Raw genomic sequence first — 24660 nt, forward strand, 5'->3', positions numbered from 1 at the left:
TTGGGGGGGCGCAAGTGGTAAGTTTCGCCTAGGGCTTGAAACTTCCTTGCACCGGCCCTGGATCCAGTGCCTTGCATTCCGCAACCCAGTACTGGATCGCGACCCGAACTTTTAAAACCACTGCTGTAGTGCAATCTATTTGTCATGAAAGTCAAACTTACAAATGTAGAATTATGTAAAAAAAATTGCATTCAAAAATAAAACAATGTAAAACTTTAGAGCCTACAAGTCCACTCAATCCTACTTCTTGGTCAACCAGTCACTCAGACAAACAAGGTTGGTTACAATTTGCAGGAGAGACTGCTGCCTGCTTCTTGTTTACAATGTCACCTGAAAGTGAGAACAGGCATGGCACTGTTGTAGCTGGTGTTGCAAGATATTTACGTGCCAGATGCGCTAAAGATTCTATGTCCCTTCATGCTTCAACCACCATTCCAGAGGACACGCTTCCATGCTGATGACGGGTTGTGCTTGATAATGATCCAAAGCAGTGTGGACTGACGCATGTTCATTTTCATCATCTGAGTTAGATGCCACCAGCAGAAGGTTCATTTTCTTTTTTGGTGGTTTGGGTTCTGTAGTTTCCGCATCAGAGTGTTGCTCTTTTAAGACTTCTAAAAGCATGCTCCACACCTTGTCCCTCTCAGATTTTGGATGGCACTTCAGATCCTTAAACCTTGGGTTAAGTGGTGTAGCTACTTTTAGAAATCTCACATCAGTACCTTCTTTGCATTTTGTCAAATCTGCTGTGGAAGTGTTCTTAAAACGAACATGTGCTGGGTCATCATCCGAGACTGCTATAACATGAAATATATGCAGAATGCAGGTAAAACAGAGTAGGAGAGATACAATTCTCCCCCCAAGGAGTACAGTCACAAATTTAATTGATGCATTATTTTTTTAACGAGCATCATCAAGAAGGAAGCATGTTCTCTGGAATGGTGGCCAAAGCGTGGAAGGAGCATACGAATGTTTAGAATATCTGTCATGTAAATACCTTGCAACATTGGCTACAAAAGTGCCATGCAAACACCTGTTCTCACTTTCAGGTGATATTTAAATAAGAAGCAGGCAGCAGTATCTTCCGTCAATGTAAACCAATTTATTTGTCTTAGCGATTGGCAGAATAAGAAGTAAGACTGAGTGGACTTGTAGGCTCTAAAGTTTTACATTGTTTTGTTTTTGAGTGCAGTTACATAACCAAAAAAAATCTGCATTTGTAAGTTACACTTTCATGATGAAGAGCTTGCACTTCAGTATGTGTATGAGGTGAATTGAAAAATACTATTTCTTTTGTTTATCATTTTTACAGTGCATATATTTGTAATTAAAAATAATATAAAGTGAGCACTGTGCGCTTTGTATTCTGTGTTGTAATTGAAATCAATATGGAAAACGTAGAAAAACATCCAAAAATATTTAATAAATTTCAATTTCGATTAATTGCACTTATAACAATAGAATAGCGATTAATTTTTTTTAGTTAATTGCGTGAATTAACTGCAATTAATTGACAGCCCTAGTTCTTATCTGGCTTTCAGCACTTGCACTTCCAGTTCTGCATTCTTGTTTTAAATACCTTGCTTTCCCCTCCCACTTCTCTTTCCCTCTAGCTTTCTCTTTTGTTTTTTTTTCTTCCAGAAATGACTAAGCTTCCTGTTATTCCACTCCGTCAATTTTTCCCCCAATATTCTTTTCATGTTGAGCAATATTTATTTGCCAGCAGCTTCCTTTGGAGTTTTCCTACTCTGTCTCCGTTGTATTTCTGCTCTTTTGCCAGTTACTTTTTATTATTAGCAGACATTATGTCCATGCCTATGTTACTCAATTGAGCTCATGTCCCAAAGTGAAGAAGCAAAATAATAATCTGAAATTATTTTTCTCATAAATTCACTGTCTGTGTCAGAAAAGACTGTCAAAGCGTATTTTCGGAAAACTCAACTTTCAGTCTCCTGAAGATATACACTTTGCATTTTAATATAACAGGTTATATTCATCGTCACTATGTTTTATATACTCTGTCTTCAGTGGGATTACTCAGATGTGTAAAGTTACTTGTGTGGAATAGTTTGCTGGACCTGGTCCCCAGAATGCAACTATGGAGTTTCTACTGTGCATTCTGAACTTGCTATTTTCAGCGTTAACCATCTTCAGGACTTTACAGAAGTCTGTGTGTTGCTGGACTTCTTTTTTTTTCTTCTCCTCGCTGCAGTACTGACTTTGTGTGGAAATTAACACCTTTTAGCCTCTTAAATTATCATAAAACCCTGGTATTTAGTAAAATCCTCGTCACAACTATAATAAAAATTAGAGTTAGCTTTCTGAAACATAGAGCTGATCACAAGAGATTTAAACTAGGAACTTAATCACCATAAGCACTTCTTTGCTAAAAACAAGAATGAAAGTCTCCTCTGCGCACAAAAGATCTCAAGCCTAAAAGCTCAGAGAATTCACTCAAGCTTTCTCCACACTGGAAAATTCTTTCTTGGTGTAATCCAGCAATAGTTGAAATCAATGACAAAATTCCACATTGTTAAAAGGGAGAAAGCTTGTCCTTGACGGTCTACAAAAAACAAAGCAATAATCAAGATACTGTTGATGAACTGTAGTAGTCAGAAAAAAAACCAGAGAAACATCTGTAGCTAGAACTGAAACACATAATTTGAACTATGTGTACCTCTGTGTGGCATTAATGAACCTTTGTGAAACTCAGCATGTCTTCATGTGGTTGTGTATCCCATAAATTTTGCTTTAAGTTTGGAGTTTCAACAAGCCCCAAAACTCAAAGAAACATCTGAATTTCCAACTGGTTTGCATCAAAATCAGATGCAATATAATGATTTTTGAGGTGTGGTTTTGTTGTAGAACCAGAAATAGGCCCACGGTTCAAACCCCATTTTGTAATAAAACTCAAAATCGAATCGATTTTAATTTACTTGGGAACATTTTGTTTAGACACGAAAAGAAGACTACTGTCATAAAATATCTTCCAAAATATTTGTACACTCATCTAAAATACATTTTTGAGAACAGTATGTGCACAGAAAATATAAACATAGCACAAATGTATGCATATAGTGGAAAGGAGCCAGATTATCAGCACCACTCCAGCATCCCAAAGCCAACAGCTCAAAAACGAGCTTAACTAACCCCTCTTTTGTGGAATTCTCGGGATTGTGTAGACCCACCATAGAGGCTCCTATATACCACTCCCCTCCCAATGGAAGGGTTGTGATCAGTTGAAAGGACCTGTGGTTGGAGCATCTCTATGCAGCCATGGGCAGTCAATATAGTTAGAGCAGCCCCGGCTTAGTGCAGATCAGTTCAAGAATCCTGGTGCCAAAAATGTGTTGTAAAGCCACCTTTGCCCTCCTTCTGCTTCTGTTCTTGTGAGCACTGTTTATCCCTAGATTTAGCAGATTTGCTGATAGTCCCTGGAGAGCTGGCTGGTCACATGGTGCTGGCTGCCCTCGGTTTCCAGCTGCTCCTGTTGATGACCAGGCTATTCACTGCAACAAAGAATTGTGGAGGGCTGTAAACAAGGAGCATCTCTGATAGAGGCAATTGCTACATAAGAAGAGAATAGGAAACAGGAGATGCCCTGGGACCAGTGGGAATACAGCTGCCAGCCAGGAGTGGGATAAGACTGTCCAGGTATGGAAGGAATGAGGTAGCCAGGCAGGATGAGTAAATGGAGAAAATGGAGATAGCTGAAGAGCGTGTCAAGGAAAAAAGGGATTCCAAGTGGAAGGAACGTATGTGGAGAGGGAAGTAAGGAGAAGAGGACCAGTTGGTAGTGAAACATGTGCAAGAGAACAGGTGGGAGACCAGAAGAGGTGAGAGAGAACAGGATGAAATGCTGAGCATTGCATTAATGACAGATGCATGTTCAACATGTTTTAAACATTTTGTATTCCATGTAATCCATTGATATGGTTGCCACAGGGATGTTATGGGAGGGGATATAGTCAACAAGACAATCTCTTTAAGATGTGGTCCATTTTATGAAAAAATTGAGAAGCCCTGATTAGCAACAAAGGGTAAAAGTACAAATGCCTGGTGAAAAGTACATAGCAGGTGGTCAAAGCAAAGTACAACCAGGAACTAATAATGTTTTTATGTACAAAAGAAAAAACCTGCTGTCTCTGCCTGTAAGAAAGACTTGGGCATATTTTGATTTAGCCCTAAGATTACGAGCACAAATCTGGCCTAGATTGGTAGTGACTGAAAGTTGATACTGTTTGATAGCTGGGTTCCATGTGCAATGAACTGGTAGCCCAGTCCAGTTCTGTCTGATAACAAAATCATCTACAGCCTTAATTGGCCTCAATTGGCACCTTTGTTGGCAATCTCACCAAAGACGCCGAAGACTGAACTGGGCATGGAGATTAGTGATCGAGCTTGCTGATGCTGTCCCTTCACCAGAGGGATTACTCTCCAGAGCTTAGTCGAGCCAAGATTTGACAAAATATCTAAGCACATGCCTATCTTTAAACCTGTGAATTCCATTGACTTCAGTAAGTCTGCACCCACACTTAAAATTAGGCATGTGCTTAGGTACCTTTCTCACTTAGCGTCTCCATGCACACAAATGCCTATTGATACCAAGGGAAGTTTCAAACCTGTAGATGGAAGAGACTCCCTAATCAAATTTACAGTTAATTGCTTTGGAAAAGCAAATGTGCCTGCCATTCCGAATGTATGTTTACACTAAAATCAGCAACAGCAAATAACCTAAGTAAAACAGGGCTGTTTGGGGTATAAATATAACACATGGGGGAAGAATAAACAAGTTATTTTTGTATATTAGAGATGACCATGCATAAATGACTCGTGGCTCTGCTTTGCTCTGCTACTTATGACTTATGCAGTCATCCCCAGCATGTAAAAATAACTTTTTTATGCTCCCTATTTTGTGCAATCTGTATTACAAGATAAGTATTTTCTATCACAAATGTTATTTTGCTTGTTTATGTTTTACTAACTAAATTAACATGGTTAGCATGATCAGACGTTTAAACTGTGCTGTCACTGCACAGTGTGGGGGACCTGTGCCACATGACAGAACAGACTCCATTGGCTCTACAAAGAATTCTTCAAATTAGCTAAGAAGTTCCATAGACTTAATGCAGAGAATCACATTTGAGCACTGTTCAACCATTGGAATCCAGTACTATCTTCCAATTGATTGGACTGTCTGCTCTCTAAAAGGAAATGCTCCAAATCATTGTTTTCAGCAACGTGCTTCAGCATGTAGTTAATAATATGAGCAATGAAAGTTAGAATAATACTGCAACTTCATGAATAAGCAAGATAACGTAAATGTTGAAAGTGTGCCTCCTTGGAGTTAACGCAGTCTGGGGTTTACGTTACACAGCTGACGTTCATTCACCCACCCCCAGCAATAAATTCTAAATGTATTGATATAGTTAATTATGCATCGAATACCTATCATGCCATTTCAGTGCAGCTAATGGGTGTGGTTGGTACTCAGCACTTCTGAAAATCAGCCCACTTATTTAGGAGCCTAACTGCAAATCTTAACCTGAATTCATTGACTATGAATGGCTATCGTAATATTTAAAAACCCAGTTTACAAGTTAAAAGGAAAATCCCATATTGAGAAGTCTTGTAGAATTTAATAGCAAATTAGCTCTTTCTTAGAATGTTTAAATTAACCTACAGAATTTAATAGATTATTTGTCATAGCTAATTTCAATAGCATGATCTTCAGTTTCTATTGGCTTCCTTTCTTTTTTAATTCAGTAGGAGTTTTTCATAAAGGAAGTGAGTGTTTTAAACATGTTACAGCTTCTTACATGGAGATCACATTTTAGATTTAATTTTTATCAGTGTTGTGCTTACACAGACATATCTTTCTTAATACACATTTTCTACCTGGCTGCATAAGAGCATTTGCCTTCATGTTATTCATTGCTAAGCAAGCTAAAATATATGCAGGTATCTAGTTCAATTTTGGCTAGAGTTTGACTGACTGCAGATTTCAAATACGATCAGAGGGAAACACCTCCTTTTGACTATAAAAGGTAATAGCACAAGTCCTTGTAATTTGTTATTTGTAAACTTATAAATAGCTGTTCTCTGTAGGTACAGTAACCAAGAATGCTTTGGCTAGCATTATGCAAGGAGCTGCCTCCCCAGAGTCTGCTCTGGCTTCTGCTCTTGCTGCTTCCATTTTTGCTGGCCAAGGAAAAGCTGCTGACTTGGCATCCTTTGCAACTGATAGTATTGCAAATATTCAAGACATGAGTAATGGGTGACTTCTGGATCTTTCCCAGAGCAAGAGGAAGCCGTCTTCTATCTACTGAAGGTAAGGAACAGAGATAGCTAATGGATGTTGGTGAGTGGCTAGGGCGTATTGAATAATAGGCTGGGGAAAACATCCAGACTCTGTGGAACAGCTTTTAGAGTCAGATGGAAGGAAGGAAGTCAAAACAACATCCCTTAGGCTTACAATTCTACCTTCCTTTAGAGTGTCCTAACTGATGTTACACAATCCCATCTGGGACAATTTTAGTTACATTTAGGCAAACTGGGTGAAATCCTCGTCCCTGAAGTTTTTGACTGACATCAACAGGAGTGTTGCCATTACTTCAGTAAGGCCAGGATTTCACACACTGTCTTTATTCCTCACATAGTTTACAGTAAGTTGCCCAGTCTGTATTTCTGTTTTTTTCATTCAAACAAGTTATGTTCTAATACCCTGAGACTAGATTATCCTAACCTTACTCACTATAAGTAGAGCTGTACTTTTTTAACTAATCCCATTGAAATCAGTGGGCCTATTTGAAAAGTGCTGACCTCTTTATGGTGAGTGAAGGTTGCAGACTCTGGCCCATACGCATGCTCTCCCATCCTCGCCCTTTTCTGTAGCAATTTCTTTTTCTTTCTTTCTCTCTCCTCCATCCAGCACCTTCCCTTCCCCCTCACTTTTCTTGTGTTTTGCTGTCTTGCACATTCTTTCAATCCTTCACTCATCCATGTCCATCACTCCTTTCTTCCCTCTCTGGTCTTCTCTATCCCCATCAGTCCTTCCATCCTTTTCATCTTGGTTTTTTTCCCCCCTTTTCTCTGTAATTTCCCCAGCTTAGTGATTAGTTCTTCATAGCCACAAAGCTAACAGGCTCAGGAGGCTTCAACAATTAGGTCCTTGTTGCATTTCTTACCAGCTCACACCAAGTGGAACCGGATCTAGCTCCCTGCATTTCCTAGTGTGCTCTGTTTCCAGGTGTCTTAGCACAGTCCACCACCTACCCTCTCTTAACCATCACTAGCTTTCTCTGCCTCCTCTCAAGTTTCTCTCTCACACTCTCTTGCCTAGACAAAATCACACCCATCAGCCTCTCCTCCCAGCCAAACATCTAGGTTGCTTCATCTCTCCTTTTCTCTTGTTGGGAGTGGGTGTGTGGGGGAAAGGCGAGCAGTTAAATAGAGTCTTACCCAGGCTGCCCATAGTGCCCCCTGAATGGAAGAAACAGGAGGAAGCATTGCATGCCTTTGCCTTTTGCTTCACAGCTATTTCACAACCAGGGTTTGTGCCTGAGACCTGGGAACAAGCTGGAAGTGTTGGTGAGTGTGTGTGGCTCACCAAATTATGCTGTTTGTACCATGCAAGCCAGAATTGGGGAATACTTCCCACACTTTTTTATGGTTTATAATTGATATAATTATGATGATGCCTAGAGGCCCCATTGTGCTGAGCACTATACACACACTTACCAGAAAGACAATCCTTGCCCCAAACAAAAGCTTACAAAATCTAAATAATTTTAGGGGTGTGTGTGTGGGTGTGTGGGTGTAAGTAAAATGAAGAACAGAAAAGAATTGTTTGCCCCACAAAAAACTGGTAGATGGTGAAATCTTTTCATTTATTTTATCTGAAAAGTTTCCTTGAGAATTCTTAAACATGATATATTTAGATAACCTGTTCTTCAGTTTTTTTCTAAAATGCATTTATTCAATACTTTAAGTAAAATCCAATCTTATCCATGAATTACAGTAAGGAGTAAATCTGTCTTTGAGTCTTACATCACTGTGTGGAACATAAAGGTCCAATAGTGCACATGCACACACTCACATAAAAGAGGCTAAAGCCATGTTATTGTTTCATGTGCAGTAGGAAGGACACAGAAGAAGAACAATGTTTGGCCACAGACAGCTTTCTTCTCTTGCACATTAAAGGAGGAATACAAGTCCAGTTTTCTGGCAGCATAGTCTTTTTTCTTTTTATTTTTGCCATTGGATTTTGTGTTCAAAAACACAGAATTAAGCTTTTTTAAAAAATTAAATGAGGAAAAACTAAAAGAAGTCAAGGAGATTTATTATAAAGCTCCATAGCCAGCAGCATTTTTTTTCAGTATAAAATGAAGGGGAAAGGCTTCAGAGACACATTACAAGCTTCTGCTGATGTTGCAGCAATGAAATACGACTTTAAAAAACAAAATGTGACTAATTTATGGACAACTATGGGCTTTAATCACAAGAGTAATTCTATCTCATATGTTCAGACTACAAGTTCCTTTGACTTCAGTGGATCTACTTGTGTGAGTAAGGCTTGAAGAGTTGGATTCACAATGGACCTTGAATATAGAGAGACCTTAGTTAGTTATCCAATTATAGAGCCGCCAGAGGCGGCTCCAGGCACCAGCACAGCAAGCGCGTGCCTGGGGCGGCAAGACGCGGGGGGCAGCCTGCTAGTCACCTGAGGTGCTGTAGTCAGGGGGCCTTCGGCGGCATGCCTGCGGGAGGTCCGCCGGTCCCGCGGTTTTGGTGGCAATTCGGTGGCGGGTACACCGAAACCGCGGAACCGGCAAATCACCCGCAGAAACGCTGCTGAATCCGTGTGACCGCGGACTGCCCGCAGGCATGCTGCCGAAGGCCGCCTGAATGCCGTGCTTGGGGCGGCAAAAACATAGAGCCGTCCCTGAGTGCCGTGTGTGTGTGTGTACAAAATTGCAAGTGCACAATTAGATGACCTATTTTAACAGCCTACTGGACTGTTCTTCAAGTGTTTTGTCTATAGCAAACTGGGTACTTTTAACTACAGCAGCTCTACTAAATAGACATTTACAGGTGTAAATCGATCCATATGAAATAAAAAGAACATCAGCTGCTCTCAGGTTTTCTGAAGTGCTGCAACCTACAAAACAGTGAATTCTTGGCACACCATGCAAATGTTGCAGGGATACTACAGAGTCTATAAAAATTGTTACATAAATTTCTTATCTTTGCAACTGAAATGGACAGTGAAGTTACTACTGACTCCAATAGGATCCCACTTACCATTCTGCATTTGCAAAATAAAACAACTTATCTAACAGTTAATTCTTTCTATGGTACTTTTTATATATTCCATTGTCCAGTTTGATGATTATTATTCTGCGTGGAAGAGTTTAGATATCACAAAGCTGCTTACATGAAGTTTTCCAGTGGTAGAGCTAGTGTGGTGTTACGTACATTTCAGTTTACATCATTCCTTTTCACCTGGATTTGCTTTGTTCTTTCCTCAAGGACTCTCTTGAATTAATTTAATTAGCATGTTCATTGTTCAGACAGCTGTGGTAGAAATCACTGTAGGCTAAAATGTTCTGTTGGATCTGTGGGGCTCCTTTTGAAGTCAGTGGGAGACGCACACCCAGACTGGAGTAAAATGTGGCCAATTAACATTCAGTGTTGCTGTTAAATACCTCTTTATTGGTCTGGCATCCTTGGAAATAAGTTCTAATGCTGTCTTTTTCAGAACTAGATATTTATGTTTTGGGGAAAAACAGAATTACTCCGATCCATCCAAATTGTAGGAGACCCATAGGGGAATTAATAGGGTTTTACAGCAATTCAAATTAATAGAGGAACTTTAAACCAGTTTTTATTTATAGATCCATAAAATAACCCAGTACAATGTCTCTAGTGAATCTTCGCTATCCAACATAACATATACTTCTTAACACTCAAAGTCAAAAAGCCAATATTTTCAGTGCATCTCCTGGTTTCTTTAACCAAAGCATGGCAGACCAGTGTCTGCTTTGTCCCTGATACATTTTAAACAAGTGACTAACTTATAAAATACTGAATAAAGTTGCAGTTTGCTCCTAATACAACAACAGTAAGGACCAAAGGCTAAAACAGTGGGAAATCCAGTGTGATCCAGTGTGTTTTGCAACATGATGTATTCCTTAACGAACAGGCATGGGTCAGGATTCTAATATTTATACCAACTAGCTGAACTGTTCATTCAGGTAAGTAGAAGGTATACATTAGATTGATATCAGCTCATGTAAAGTCTGATGCATGCTAAACTGATTCTGCTAAACAATCTGGGAGTGCTGCATTGTTAAAAGCTATGCTGCATAATTCTTAGGACCTAGTAATATATACAGATCTACAATGACTTAGAAATCTGAAATAGATCTCTCTGGCTCACTCTTTAAGATGTTCATTACTGTGAGGTATCCGGTCATTTAGGGTGAAATCCCGCATCCATGGATGTCAAGGGGAGTTTTGCTGACTTCAGTACAGTCAGGTTTTCACCATCAGTGCTTAGAGATTTGTATCCCTTTACCTCAAAAACAACAAAAATACTCAGCAGAATATTTTCCTTCATTTATTACAATGTCTAGAAGACTCAGGCTTTTTGTTTTCCTTCTGGTAATTTTAATTTGTGTTTCTTTCATTGAACACAAAGTATACTGCTCAAGATGAGGTATTTCTTGTGAATCAACCAAAATGTGAAATTCAATTGGCTACATATGAGATCTGCCTTCTAAAGAGAATGTGGGGACTGAGTATGTATTGTAGTACCATAACAATATACATACGCAAAATCAATGCTTAACATGAAATAGTCCCCACATGTCTTGGTTGATTTGGCTGTCTCATCATAAGGCACAAATCAACTCCCCATTCAGAATTCCAGCTTGTGAGTACTGTGTCGTCTGCCAGTTTTCATCCTATATGTTTTTAATCACTAATGGATGATATAAGGCTGGCTATATTACTGAGACACCTTCCTCTCTGATATGGGGTCATCTGTAGCTGTCAGCAGCTGAAGTTTGTACTCACAATGTATGAAATTTGTATACTTCCTCAATTCCTTTCCACTTGCCAAGTGTTTCTTTTTCTTCTGTCTTTATTTAAAAAAACATTTAACCTTTTTATATATGTTAATGGTTTCATATAATCGTCGGAGACAGAGCTCATGACAGTTTTCTTTGGCTAAGATCCTCTGAGTTGCTGGGATGGGAGCTGAGCAAATCCATTGGGGGAGCTAAGGATAAGAGTAATTCATTTCCCCAGGCTGTGGAGTATCATCTGAGGTGCTGGGTGGAGCCTTCTCCTTTAGCTGGAGTAGGCTCCATTGCATACCCACACCCTGAATGGAGAACTGGAGGGTTTGTACAGCAGCTGCTGCCATGCAGGAAGCCCACATATAGCTGAGCCAGGCCGAGTGTGCATGTTACTTATGTGTATTCCCATCAAGCTCTGACCGCCTCCTCCTTGCTCAGCAGAACAGCATTGGCCCTACTTCTTGGGGAGCAGAGGTGAGAGCTGGATTTTGGCTTTAGTGAAATAGTCAAAGCTTCATAATTAAGAGAAAAAAGTGTCATATGTAAAAATAAAAGCTGTTGGCACACTGCACTATAAGGCAGATTCATGATTCCTGTCTGTCGCTTTGAGTGGTATTTGATACTGATCATCAGAATGTTAATTATTAACCAAGTGAAGCCATTCATTACTGGAAATCTGAAACATCTGTCTGGCTTCTATAGTTCATCAGCCCAGGTTCTCTCTTTACTTCTCTCCCACAGCACGTGAGATCTCTGAACTGTTACTTAACTTTGATAACTTATTTCATGATGCATAACCCTTTTCTGGCAATAAGGCACAAAGGATCAGATTCTTCTACTTTCATACAATCCCAGTCATTGTAGTGGAGCTGCACAGATGTAAATTAGATCAGAATTTGGTTTTGATCTTAGGGCTCAAATGTGCCATGAGGTCACAGCCCCATGCTGGGGACAGTGACAAAGTGAATTGCTGCAGTGTTAGCTCGAAGACGCCTAAGGCACAGTGCCTCATGGAGTTCTCAGGAGGCAAAGTCACCTCATCAACCTTCAGAACTTATGTACTTTCCTCAGAATCCTGTATGCCCCCTGCCCTTCCCCACTCCAATAGCACAGGTAGCCAGAAGCAGTCCATCTGCTTAAAGGAATTCTGGGACTGCAGTGGTGCCCAGCCCCTCTCTGCTGCATAAAGGGTGAAATATTCCTTGTGCCCTCCCCAGTGATGTACCTGCTGCAAGGGCTGACTTCCTTGGGTTTTGCAAATCTGTCAGCTAAATCCAATGGAAAATCTTACATTGAGATACGATATGTGAGTTTGTAACACACTCTGAGCAACTCAGATCCCAATATCAAAAAATGGATTATCGTGGTCTATAAGTGTAATATCTGTGATAGATGACATTGTGAATTTAAATTTTGCTTAGCTTTTTCAGATAAGCACCTGGAAGCCAGAATAAAAATAATTGCTGGCACATTTTTAAAGTGTGAGGAGAAGTTGTATTATATGGCATGCCTCCTAATGAAATGAAAGGTGAATGTGTGTAAGTGAACATGTTGCTCTCTCTGGATTGGTTGCTGCTTGGATAGGATATAAGGATTCTCTACAGTTAATGGAGGTCTTCCTTTAGCTCAAGTGGCAGTGTTCTGGTTTTACTGGAGATGTAGGACTAGGGTTCTAGACCTGCCTGTGCTGGTGTGTGCAGTATATTCCAGAGGTGTAGTAGCCTCTCTGTAGTTAAGGGTGAAAGCAGGATTCCATTTTATATGGCCAGTTTTGGATTTCCTTTTCTATCTCCCATCTCCAACAAAAGAGAAGGAAAAGATTAAATCCTTATCCTTTCTGATTTTAAGAGCTGAGTCTCATTGACAATGTATTCTGGAAATTTTGAATAAATTGAGCATGAACTCTTCAAGATTAAAAACCTTAAAATTGGCTCCTTTTTAAAATGCTGGAAAAGTCGCTAATATTTCGGTGCGTCCCTCTGTTTGTCCAACAAAATCACATTGCAGCGCAACACTGGAGACAGGTGGATTTTGACATTGTCACATGCAGTAACTGCTTTCAGGGATGTAAACAATAGAATGTTTAGGGCTAAAGATGGCAGCCCCCTTATCTTGGTGAGGACTCACTTGCACAAGTAGTCCAATTGACTTCAGTGGGATTACTCCGCTAACTGCTCAGCCTGAGGACAATCCTGCCCTTAAGAGATTGCCATTGTTTGAAAACTAGCCTTGATTCTCCATCATTGAAGCTGATGGGAAAAAAATAAAAGGCCAAAGAATAATATTCTATGACAGCCATTACCATTGATAAATTCCTACACCAGCCGAAGCAAAGGTACTGGACTGCTGTATTGTTTGTCCTGGGAAGCATAGGGACTGCATGATTGCTCAGCGGGGTGGCACCCACAGAGAAGCTGAGCACAATCTAATCCTACATGAACAAATAATGAAAAGGCAATTTGAGGCTGGTTTGTGTTGAGCCCCTCCATTTCCCCTTCAAAAAAAAAACTATTTTAACACTAAGCAGTGAAAACAGAAGCAGCTGTTTCCAGCTGAAAGCATTTTCTTCTGAACAATACAAAGTTAACTTACTTATTGAAGCTTCTTCAAGGAGGTGGTGGCACAGTCACACATGTTGCAGTTTAATGCCCTGCAAAAAGTGCTGCAGAAAAGCTCTTGCCCCATCGATTCCAATGAGTTTTAAGCGACTACTTTGATTTATTTGTCTCTTTCTTTGTCTGCTGTTTCCACTAAAGGACAGTAGAAAGTGAGTCGAAAGCTATTTAAGCACAGAACCCAAATATAACACCAGCATAACTAAAAAGGATACAGACTTTATCAATGATGCATGTGCTCTGCTTTAAGGTAAAGTATTATGTAGTATAGTTACAATGGGTTAAATTAATCTCTGAAACCCTGTGCAGTTACACCAGCAATTAATTTGACCTATGCATCCTATCTAGACCTTTATTAGATGGCTAAGTATCTTGGGGGGAAAAGTCCTCTGATTCAGTCAAAGCATTTTTATGAGCAAACTGAATTTACTTAATTTAACCACAGTATAAGTAGAGCCATGCAAATCCGCGGATATCCACTTGAGATCTGTGGATCAGATGTGGACAGGGCTCTAAGTATAAGCAGACTGTCATAAAAGGGTTAAAATTTTAGCATTGCTGAGCCCAGAACACCAGTTGTATGTTAAAGTACAAAAATGTTTTACAGTGTGTTCCGAATAATTATTTAGTTGTCATGTGTGTGCCGGTACAAGTGATACCTATTTGGCTATTCTGATGGACCTAGAAGCACTATTTTTCTACTATAATGCCAGAGACACGGTCTGTGTTTCAGTCTCCCTGAGATTTCGCCCCCTTTTCCTCCATATTGGCTGTTTTCAATTTACTTTCCAAATACAGTATGTGCACTGTAATTAGGTAGCATGTTTTGGATGTTATTGAAGCAATATGTTTTCAGCTAAGAAAGTTTACTTTATTGTAAAATTTCTTACACATGTGGGTGTTTAGCCACCTGAGTGTTCTTTGTTTTCCTAAAAATATACCCAGGTCATGTCATTCTATTTCAGTTCAGAAGTTTAAAATACATAGTGATACCCTGCACTTGGTGGGGTTTTATAAAAAGTAAAATGTATTGGATTTATTTTGTCTAGTTGGAACTAAAATTGCTAGCAAACTCTCACACAGCTGTGAGGAGCAGAACTCATATTTAATTGGACACTTTAATTCAGTTGAGTAATGTTTCTTTTAAAAGTAGGAGATTAAGGTTTTGAAGAGTGAAGTTTTGGTAAGAGATAGGTTCCTAATATTGAGCCTGATCGTGAAAGTCTTGTGTGCATGGAATTTCCATTACATTTAAATGGGAGTTCTGCAAAATGCAGTGTGTGTAGGATCTGATCCATTGTCTAATTGTCTTTGGTATTAAATTAATATAATATAAACAGTGACTTCTTAGGACATTTTATACGGACTTTCAGCACATGGCTTATTTTGTAGCTAAACGAATCTGAATGAAAGCACCTATTTGTTTTTCCAGGTAAAAAGAATAGTCTGTGTCCTTGAGCCACCTAGATCTCTATGTGCAGGGATTCATTTGAACCTCTGTGCATTTGCTCCACAAAAATTCACACTTCCTTTGAGTTTTAGACTGAAACAAAACTAGAATCTCAAAGGCAAGCAAAACTCATTAGAAAGCACCAAGTTTCCCTGGTTTGGTGCTAAAATTGTGTGACACTGAATTTCTACTGGCTTCAGTGTGAGATTCACAAATTGGTTCAGATTTATTTGAATTTGGGCTCAGGTTCATTGGAATCTTTCAGTGAACTTTAGTGAACTTTAGCAGTGAACAGAGAATGCAACCTAACTCAATCCAGTATTGCCTACAATGGGTGCTGGAACAGATCTTCAAGCCACCTTAAAAAGCCATTCTTGAAGGTGGAGTGGGGCCATAAGATGGCACTGTCTATTAGGAAAGCCAGGGGTTGTGCTCATTTCACAGCCAACAAACCGTTCCACTAAGGGTTAAGATGAGCACAAGACAGCTTCTATTGCAGGATGTCATGCAGTCCCATGTTCTTCTGGCTGGCCAAGTATCTGACACTGTAGCGGCAGATTCAAATGCTGTCTGTATGGAGAGTAAGAAGAGGCTATTGCAGAGGCAGCAGGGAAGGAAACGGCCAAGAACACAAATTGACAAGCAGTGTAGCACAGGTCTGGCAGGGTGCTACTGTTTCTATGCCATTCATTGACCCTATAGAAACTACAACTGAAGACCATGAAACTGTTAGCTAAAGACCATGACCAAACTCCCATTGAATTCACTGGGGCCAGGATTTCACCCTACAAGTATTTACAGTACATGGCAAGAGGGAATAATAATAAGCATTTATGTAGTGCTTTATAACAAGTTAACTAATGTAAAGCTTACTCAGATCAAAGTCCTAGTATTAGAATGCCAAAACCCAGGGCAGGCACTGCTGTTACGCAGCAGATAAAAGTGATCATTTTTGCTGTTCCCTGTTGATGCATATTAAAATCATCTCCTTTTTTCCCTACAAGAGTCTGCCTGTTCACCAAACACAATTGATCCTTCCAGCTGAGAAGTGCCATCTGCATCAAAGTACAGGGTTGTGACCGTTTGAATTGGGTGAAAGATGCTTTCAAATTCGGAATGAGATTTTATATTGCTTCATTGGAAAACACAACAGAATCCTTCAAAACAGGCTTGAGATACTTAAAAGAGCTGATTTGAAATTTGAGTATGTCGAGTGGAACTTTACTCCAAATGAGTGAGACCTGCAGGTATGCTACACATTAAGGGCCTGATTCCACCAGGAGCTGAGTACCTCCTGTGAGGTGCCGAGAAACCTCAACTTCCATTAATTTCAATGGGAATTGTGGAAGGTAGGCATCCACTAGGACAGAGCTCTGCTGGCCTAAACCAAAGCTCACTGAGGCGAACAGGAGTCTCCATTATCTTTAATGAGCTTTGGATCAGGCCCTAAATGTTTTCTATATGGTTTTGTTCTTTTATATAGGAAGTGTAGTTCCAGTGGTTCCAATACTAAAATTAAATGTTTTGCACCCTCGTTCCAAGTTAACTTGATAAGCCTCTGCTCAGAGCAAGTTGCTACAGGATAAAACAGTCCATTTTGTGGGTAACTGGTGACAGGAGTGATAGGAGTGGCTGCAAAAGTGGTTCTGAACATATGCAAAAGGCTCACTTCCGTGAATTTTTAACTCTCAGAAATGCCCATTTAGGAAAAGTATTGGCCTGAGAGGGGAATGTTGCCAGGAACAGGAAATTAGAAAGCACAGAAGAAAGGAAGTGTAAAAGCCAAAGGTAGCAGTGGGTGAGAATTTAGAGCCCAATCCTGCCAGATGCTGTGTGCCTGTTGCAAAGTGTTGCGCCTCCTCAACTTGCATTGCCAGCACCTTGCAATAGCATTGGGCCCCAGGATAGCAGTAAGTGCTGATCTTTCTACTGCAGCCATCTGTATTGCAAGGGCCTTGTCATTGACTTTCATGGCTAGACATTTTGTTTGTTTATTTTTAATAACTTTTCCCCACTGCCTGTTTCTACTTACAAGCGTTAGAAATTTGGTTCTCTTGAACGGTTTGACTACGATTTGAACATGAAACCTGAAGCACCAATCCTGCAAACTGCTGTGCACGAGGAGACCCCTACAGCTGCATAGAGCCCCCCTGCCTTCATTGGGACTCCATGAAGGCACAGAGATCTGCCAGTTGTGAGCAGCTTGAAGATTGGGCTTCAGGTTGCATGTTCAAATCTTAGTCAAACCGTTGGGGCCTAAGCGAGAGTCGTACCCCAGGACAATTTATATTTGACTGTTTCTGTATAAATTATGCCGTTCCATGCAAGTTGAAAATTTACTCCATGAATAATGCATAAGTTGCAGTGTAAACACTTGGTGTAAACACTTTAGTATAAGGTATAAACTATTGAGAGGATTTAAAATTTGTTACGGAACTTGAGATACTGCAGTTTTCAGAACTAGAAAATAACACTATCAAATACACAGCAAGTTTTAAAATCGCTACTTGCTAGGCAAGGAAACAGAGAACGTTGTAGTTTTTATTTGGATTATGCTAATAAATTGACTTGGCATGTTCAGGACTCTATTATATGCATGGTTTCAGTCAGGCCCACCGACTGCAGTTCCGGGCCCCTGCTGGTGCCCAGCGAGCTGCTGGGTGCACTCTTCTGGCACGGCCAGGGCTTCCACATGCCTGCCTGGCTGCCTTGGCCGCCGCCAGTACCTCCCCGCACATGCGCCGACTTCTAGATTTCCCAGGGTGCTTGACCCCCCGCTCCGTCCTAGGCCCCTACCTCCAATGCCCCACTCCACCTCTTCCGATCCCTGTTCTACCCCCGAGGGCACCCCATATACAACTGGTGCTTCCCCATAGTGGGGGGGCACTATCTAAAGGGAAGGTCACGTGCCCTGCCCAGGGCCACCGCGCTCTCCCTGCCCCATGTTACCTGCAGGGGTGGGGGCCGCTTTGTCCTCCTGCTGCGTCTCCTGGCATGTTCTGTCGCTCTCCCTGGCGGGCAGGAGCCCAGGAGGAAGCCGCTTTTAACGCCGGTCCCTCCCGGTCGCTGCTCTGCAGCCCTGCCCGGCTTGGGAGGAGGCGGCTTCCGCTCCCTGCCCGGGAAGCAGCAGCAGCGGTGGCTGGGGGTCCCAGGCCCTTTTAAATCGCCCAGGCTCTTGGGCAAATGCCCCCTTTGCCCCTTCCTTTCGGCAGGCCTGGTTTCAGTTCTGTTGTATCGGCTTGTGACTGGCAATGTAGACAGCTTTGCTTTAAATCAACTTCTGTTAACTAAAGGCCCAAATTAAAAAAAATAATAACTGAGCTTTAGATTTAAATAGCACTCCATGTATTGGGTGAAAATGGAGAACAATTTGTCATAAAGTTATTTTTTTTAACAAAGCTGTTAATTCCACATGCAAAAATGTACTGTGTAATTTTGAAAAAATACTTTCTGATTTGCATCTTACCACATATAGTAAAGCATAAGATTTCAAGCTGTATCCTCATTTTACTCAGGGCTTGATCCTGCTCCCATTCAAGGCAGTGGGAGTATTCTCATTGACTTGGATGGGAGAAGGATCAAGCCCTCAGTGAGGTTATTATAAAATATAAACATGTACATCATGTAACAAACCAAATTGCTTAGGAGCCAACCCTGAAAGGAGCTGAGCACCTCCTGTTGACTTTAGTAGCAGTTTGAGGTCTGATCCTATAAACATTTGCTACCAGAAGTAATGCTCATTACTATCTGTAGTATCATATAAATCCAGCGTTACTTCTCCTGGTAGTAAGCACTTCTTCCAGTAGTAAGTGCCTGCAGGATTAAGCCCTCAAAACATTGAGCATGTTATAAGAGAGATTCAGTAAGTTTCATTTTTAGATACCCAAACAATAACCCAGTAATTACTCTACTGCATAAGAATCAGTGTCGGGACTGTTAGTCATCTATTTTGTCACCTATGGCAATAACATGAAACATTTTCCGTTCTTAAATGGCATGCCCTGTTAGCTGATCAGGAACCCTTTCTCATGTGCCTCCCTTTGTAAATTTCTGGTAGTTTTTTTATAAAAGTCACTTACATGCCAAAGACATCTGCATAAGTAACTATACTGTTTTCTACTATACTTCCACATTTTCCCTTATTTGAATTATGTAGCAGTGTGTTAGCGTTTTCTTAATTGAATACTAGGTATACAGTGCTCTGAGATTTTCAATATCTAGAGAAGAAAGCACACATTTCGGCAGCTGTAGCAAGAATCATAATGCAGTTTAGATTCCACTGTTATTTTGTCTCTGAGAAATGTTATGTTTTCTGCTCAATTTCCTTTGCTACATTAATTCTACATGCATTAACTAGCAGCTATTACTGTAGGCACTGAAACTAAAAATACACCTTTAACTCTTTCCATGAGTGAAATAATTAATATTAAATAATTTGTTTGTCTTATAATTGCTGAAAGATTTTTGTTTTGTTTTGCTCTGTTTCTTTGACTGGACTGGGGAAAGTTTCATTGAGGGCTCTAGTCTGAGCTCTTTCCTCACTCAGCATTTCTTTCCAAAATGCTTTGTGTAATTAAATAATTCAACAAATGAGTTAAATTATTGTTTTGTTTTGTTTTAACAAAGGAGTGGGAGAATAAGAAATTAAGAGTTACAGGCAAAGAAAAATTGGATTTCCCACAGGGATATGAAATGAGATGCAGAGTTATAGAGGACGAGAGTTACAGGAAGTCCGTTCCAGACAACAGGAAGGGGAAGGCTCTCATGCCAAGCAATGGCAAACTAGTGTGTATTTTGGCGGGAAAGGATTGAGATGGAGAGACAATGAGGAGCGTAGTATTAGAGGCATGATCCTGTTGAAGTCAAAAGGAGTCTTTCCATTGACATTAATGGGAAGTGTATCAGCTCCTTTTGCGAAGATCTGCACTCCTGCTCTGGCCCCTTTATGCTGGGTAAAAGGGCTGAAGTAGTGTAAAGAAGATCTGGCATAGGAACTGGGCATTACAGCTTCAGGCTGACCTCCTAGCTTTGGTGTAGAATGTGTGCTTAGGCATAGGAAGAGACTATTACAACAAGATAGGCTCCCAGGACTCTGTAAACTATACTGGGGGCCATTCCAGCCTTGAGAGCAGCCTGGAGTCAGGTGGGTGTAAAGGTGGCGTAAAGCCACCATAGCCCGTCCTTGTCACACATTGTAGCTCCGTATTCTGTGCTGTGACTTACAGGCAAAGCACAGAATTTCACCCTAGATGAGGAGTATGAGAGGTAGAGAGAAGCGAGGTCTGTTCGGTAGGGAGGAACTGAGTCTCTGGAAGATTAAAAAAGTTATGGGCCTTCTTCCAGAGTTGGCTGTATTTTAAAGAAGCCTCATTGAACGCACAGGAACAAACTATCCCGATGTGCAGAAAGAATAGCAAATATGGCAGGCGACCAGCTTGACTTAACAAGGAAATCTTCGGTGAGCTTAAACACAAAAAGGAAGCTTACAAGAAGTGGAAACTTGGATAGATGACTAGGGAGGAGTATAAAAATATTGCTCAAGCATGCAGGGGTATAATTAGGAAGGCCAAAGCACAGTTGGAGTTGCAGCTAGTAAGGGATGTGAAAGGTAACAAGAAGGGTTTCTACAGGTATGTTAGCAACAAGAAGAAGGTCAGGGAAAGTGTGTGACCCTTACTGAATGGGGGAGGCAACCTAGTGCCAGATGATGTGGAAAAAGCTGAAGTACTCAATGCTTTTTTTGCCTTTGTCTTCACAGACAAGGTCAGCTCCCAGACTGCTGCACTGGGCAGCACAGTATGGGGAGGAGGTGAGCAGCCCTCAATGGTGAAAGAACAGGTTAAGGACTATTTAGAAAAGCTGGACATGCACAAGTCCATGGGTCTGGATCTAATTCATCTGAGGGTGCTGAGGGAGTTGGCTGATGTGATTGCAGAGCCATTGGCCATTATCTTTGAAAACTCATGGCGATCTGGGGAGGTCCCAGATGATTGGAAAAAGGCAAATATAGTGCCCATCTTTAAAAAAAGGGAAGAAGGAGAATCTGGGGAACTACAGACCAGTCAGCCTCACCTCAATCCCTGGAAAAATCATGGAGCAGGTCCTCAAGGAATCCATTTTGAAGCACTTGGAGGAGAGGAGGGTGATCAGGAACAGTCAACATGGATTCACCAAGGGCAAGTCATGCCTGACCAACCTGATTGCCTTCTATGATGAGATAACTGGGTCTGTGGATATGGGGAAAGCGGTGGATGTGATACATCTTGACTTTAGCAAAGCTTTTGATACGGTCTCCCACAGTATTCTTGCCAGCAAGTTAAAAAAGTATGGATTGGATGAATGGACTATAAGGTGGATAGAAAGCTGGATAGATCGTCAGGCTCAACGGGTAGTGGTCAACAGCTCAATGTCTAGTTGGCAGCCGGTATCAAGTGGAGTGCCCCCGGGGCTGTCCTGGGGCTGGTTTTGTTCAACAGCTTAATTAATTATCTGGATGATGGGATAGATTGCACCCTCAGCAAGTTTGCGGATGACACTAAGATGGAGGGAGAGGTAGATATGCAGGAGGGTAGGGATAGGGTCCAGAGTGACCTAGACAAATTGGAGGATTGGGCTAAAAGAAATCTGATGAGGTTCAACAAGGACAAGTGCAGAGTCCTGCACTTAGGACGGAAGAATCCCATGCACTGCTACAGACTGGGGACCAATTGGCTAAGCAGCAGTTCTGCAGAAAAGGACCTGGGGATTACAGTGGACGAGAAGCTGAATATGAGTCAACAGTGTGCCCTTGTTACCAAGAAGGCTAACGGCATATTGGGCTGCATTAGTAGGAGCATTGCCAGCAGATGGAGGGAAGTGAGTATTCTCCTCTATTTGGCACTCGTGAGGCCACATCTGGAGTATTGCGTCCAGATTTGGGTCACCCATTACAGAAAGGATGTGGACAAATTGGAAAGAGTCCAGCGGAGAGCAACAAAAATGATTAGGGGGCTGGGGCATATGGCTTATGAGGAGAGGCTGAGGGAACTGGGCTTATTTAGTCTGCAGAAGAGAAGAATGAGGGGGGATTTGATAGCAGCCTTCAACTACCTGAAGAGGGGTTTCAAAGAGGATGGAGCTAGGCTGTTCTCAGTGGTGGCAGATGACAGAACAAGGAGCAGTGGTCTCAAGTTGCAGTGGGTGAGGTCTAGGTTGGATATTAGGAAAAACTATTTCACTAGGAGAGTGGGGAAGCACTGGAATGGGTTATGTAGGGAGGTGGTGGAATCTCCATTCTTAGAGGTTTTTAAGGCCTGGCTTGACAAAGCCCTGGCTGGGTGATTTAGTTGGGGTTTGTTCTGCTTTGAGCAGTGGGTTGGATTAGATGACCTCCTGAGGTCTCTTCCAACCCTAATCTTCAGTGATTCTTCTGTGATTCCTACTCCTTTTGAAGAGGATAGCATAATTCCCATTTACTTCAATGAGCATAAAATGAGTCTGAAGGATAGTTTTGAGCTGGAAATGGTTGGGAGGCCAGTAGAACTATGACAGTGGTTGTTGATGGATTTCCTGTTCATGTGTATGTGTGAGAAAGCAGGGAGCAGCATACTGCACATTCCTGAGATTTGGGACTAGGGGAGGCTGTAGAGAAGAGAAGCGCAGTGGTTAATTATGTTTAACTTTACAGCAAATAAAATATTCGAGAGCTAAAAGAAAAATAATAATCAGCCCCACTGTTTTAATTACAAACACTTGTCAATAGGAATTCAGGAAAGAACCTAAAGTTCAGATACAGTACATTAGTCATAGTCAAACAACCATCAATAATTAGTAAAAATAGCTGGATTTTGTTACAGTCCACAAAGTATCTTGACTAAAATGACAAAGAGAAGCATTCCACTTTTACGAATACAAAGAGGTTTTCATAATTAAGTTTTTAATTGCTCTGACTTGATCACTCAAGGACAATTTCAGGGACAGACAGGTCCTTGCTGATACCTCCTTTGATTGCAGACAATGGGACAGATCCTCTGCTAAAGCTACTCACTACTTTCCAGTGACTCAGGTGGGCAAGGAGTAGGATTGTAAAGGGCTAGAGCATACAGCCAAAATAACTGAGAGCAGCCCTGAGACTCAGAGCCACATTTTCCCACTCCTCAGCTGTTCTGTGTAAGCTTGCACAGCTGAGGATCTCATCTAGCCCTCTGTTCATAGCCAATTACCACCAGTGGCTACATCTTGCTTTCACTGACTTCCATGATAGTAGGATCAGAGCTGTAGATACTTCAGTTGCCAAAATGAATATATGCTATAATAAGAATATAGTATAAACATTTTCAAGCACTGGGAAATCAAAATATGGACAATTACATAGAATTATCTTAAGAACTGCCTTCAAATTATTATTCTTATAAAAAGTCATTTCATACGGTAGGACTGTGCAGAAATGCAGGCAAGCACAGCTGTGAGCTTAGTTATAGCATTATAGATATAAAATTGTTGGAACAACATACAAATAATGAGCTACAAAGTTTAGAGGGAAATTCATTTTATGTATAATTAAAATATCAAATTATTGAAAAAGTATGTTAGATATTTTAAAAGGGATCCTTTCTTTTTGGAGTTAATCCAGGACATTATAATCTATTTATCAAATGACTTCTATTAAAAAGGAGCAGTGCATTTTGCAACTGTAATTCCCTTTGCATTTATTTGTGTTCTGATACTGTAATTTTCAATGTAATGACATATCATTGCCATAAAATCACACAAGGTATTATATGCACCTTAAGGGTAGGGGGAAATGTTTTCCCCTTTTTAAATAAAGAATTAACTATATATGGGGTGAGTAATTCTTTCCTTTTCACCAGACTTTGTTGTAAAAATTACAGCTCAAGCTCTGTATATACATCTTAAAGAGATCAGTCAAACACTTAAGCCATTTCAAAATATATTTTAATCATTGTTCATAGAGCAGAAGGGTCAAGCCACTGGAAAGAGCTGTGCTGAAAATACAGTTGTGTTGCTCTTGTATTCTTTTAGAGCCAAATCTTTTACACATGTGAATAGTCCTTACTTATGCAAATAGTGCCATCAAACCTATAAGTGTTATGGGCCTGATATAGGGCCCTCTGAAGTCAATGGAAGAAATATTCCCATTGATTTCAATGTGCTGTGGCTCAGGGTAAGAGTCTGCAGGATTAGGTTCCATACTGTGGTAATTGTAGTCCCTTTAGTTGGCTCAAACATCCCTTCCAGTACCAAAACAGTAACACGTGGGTCTGAATAAGCATGAGAGGGACATGGGTGTAAGTGCAGGGTCTAGAGAAGCCTGCAGGATATGGGCATTAGTTGTTGTTGTTTGCTGCTGTTGTTATTATTATTAGTAGTAGTATTTTATTATTTTTATTATTATTTATTTGTATTATGATAGCATCTGGGAGCTCTAGTCATGGACCAGAACCATGGACCAATGCTAGGCGCTGTACAAACACAGAACAAGAAAAATATGGTCCCTGCCCCAGAGAACTTA

General features: G+C 40.8%; 1 protein-coding gene across 14 annotated transcripts in view; it reads left to right on the forward strand.

The window, feature by feature from the left end:
- The window catches only part of MBNL1 (muscleblind like splicing regulator 1), a 196783-nt gene that overhangs the window by 84605 nt on the left and 87518 nt on the right, over window positions 1–24660 (forward strand). Inside the window, exon 2 of one of the 14 annotated variants that reach the window (XM_024203007.2) lies at window positions 6300–6331. The exons of the other annotated variants lie outside the window; for them this stretch is intronic. The gene's annotated coding sequence lies outside the window, so the exon portion shown is untranslated. The remainder of the gene's footprint in view (window positions 1–6299; window positions 6332–24660) is intronic. 14 annotated transcript variants of the gene reach the window in all.

This window comes from Terrapene carolina, unplaced genomic scaffold, assembly GCF_002925995.2.
Source record: "Terrapene carolina triunguis isolate 2854851 unplaced genomic scaffold, T_m_triunguis-2.0 Scaffold88, whole genome shotgun sequence".
Taxonomy (NCBI): Eukaryota; Metazoa; Chordata; order Testudines; family Emydidae; genus Terrapene; species Terrapene triunguis.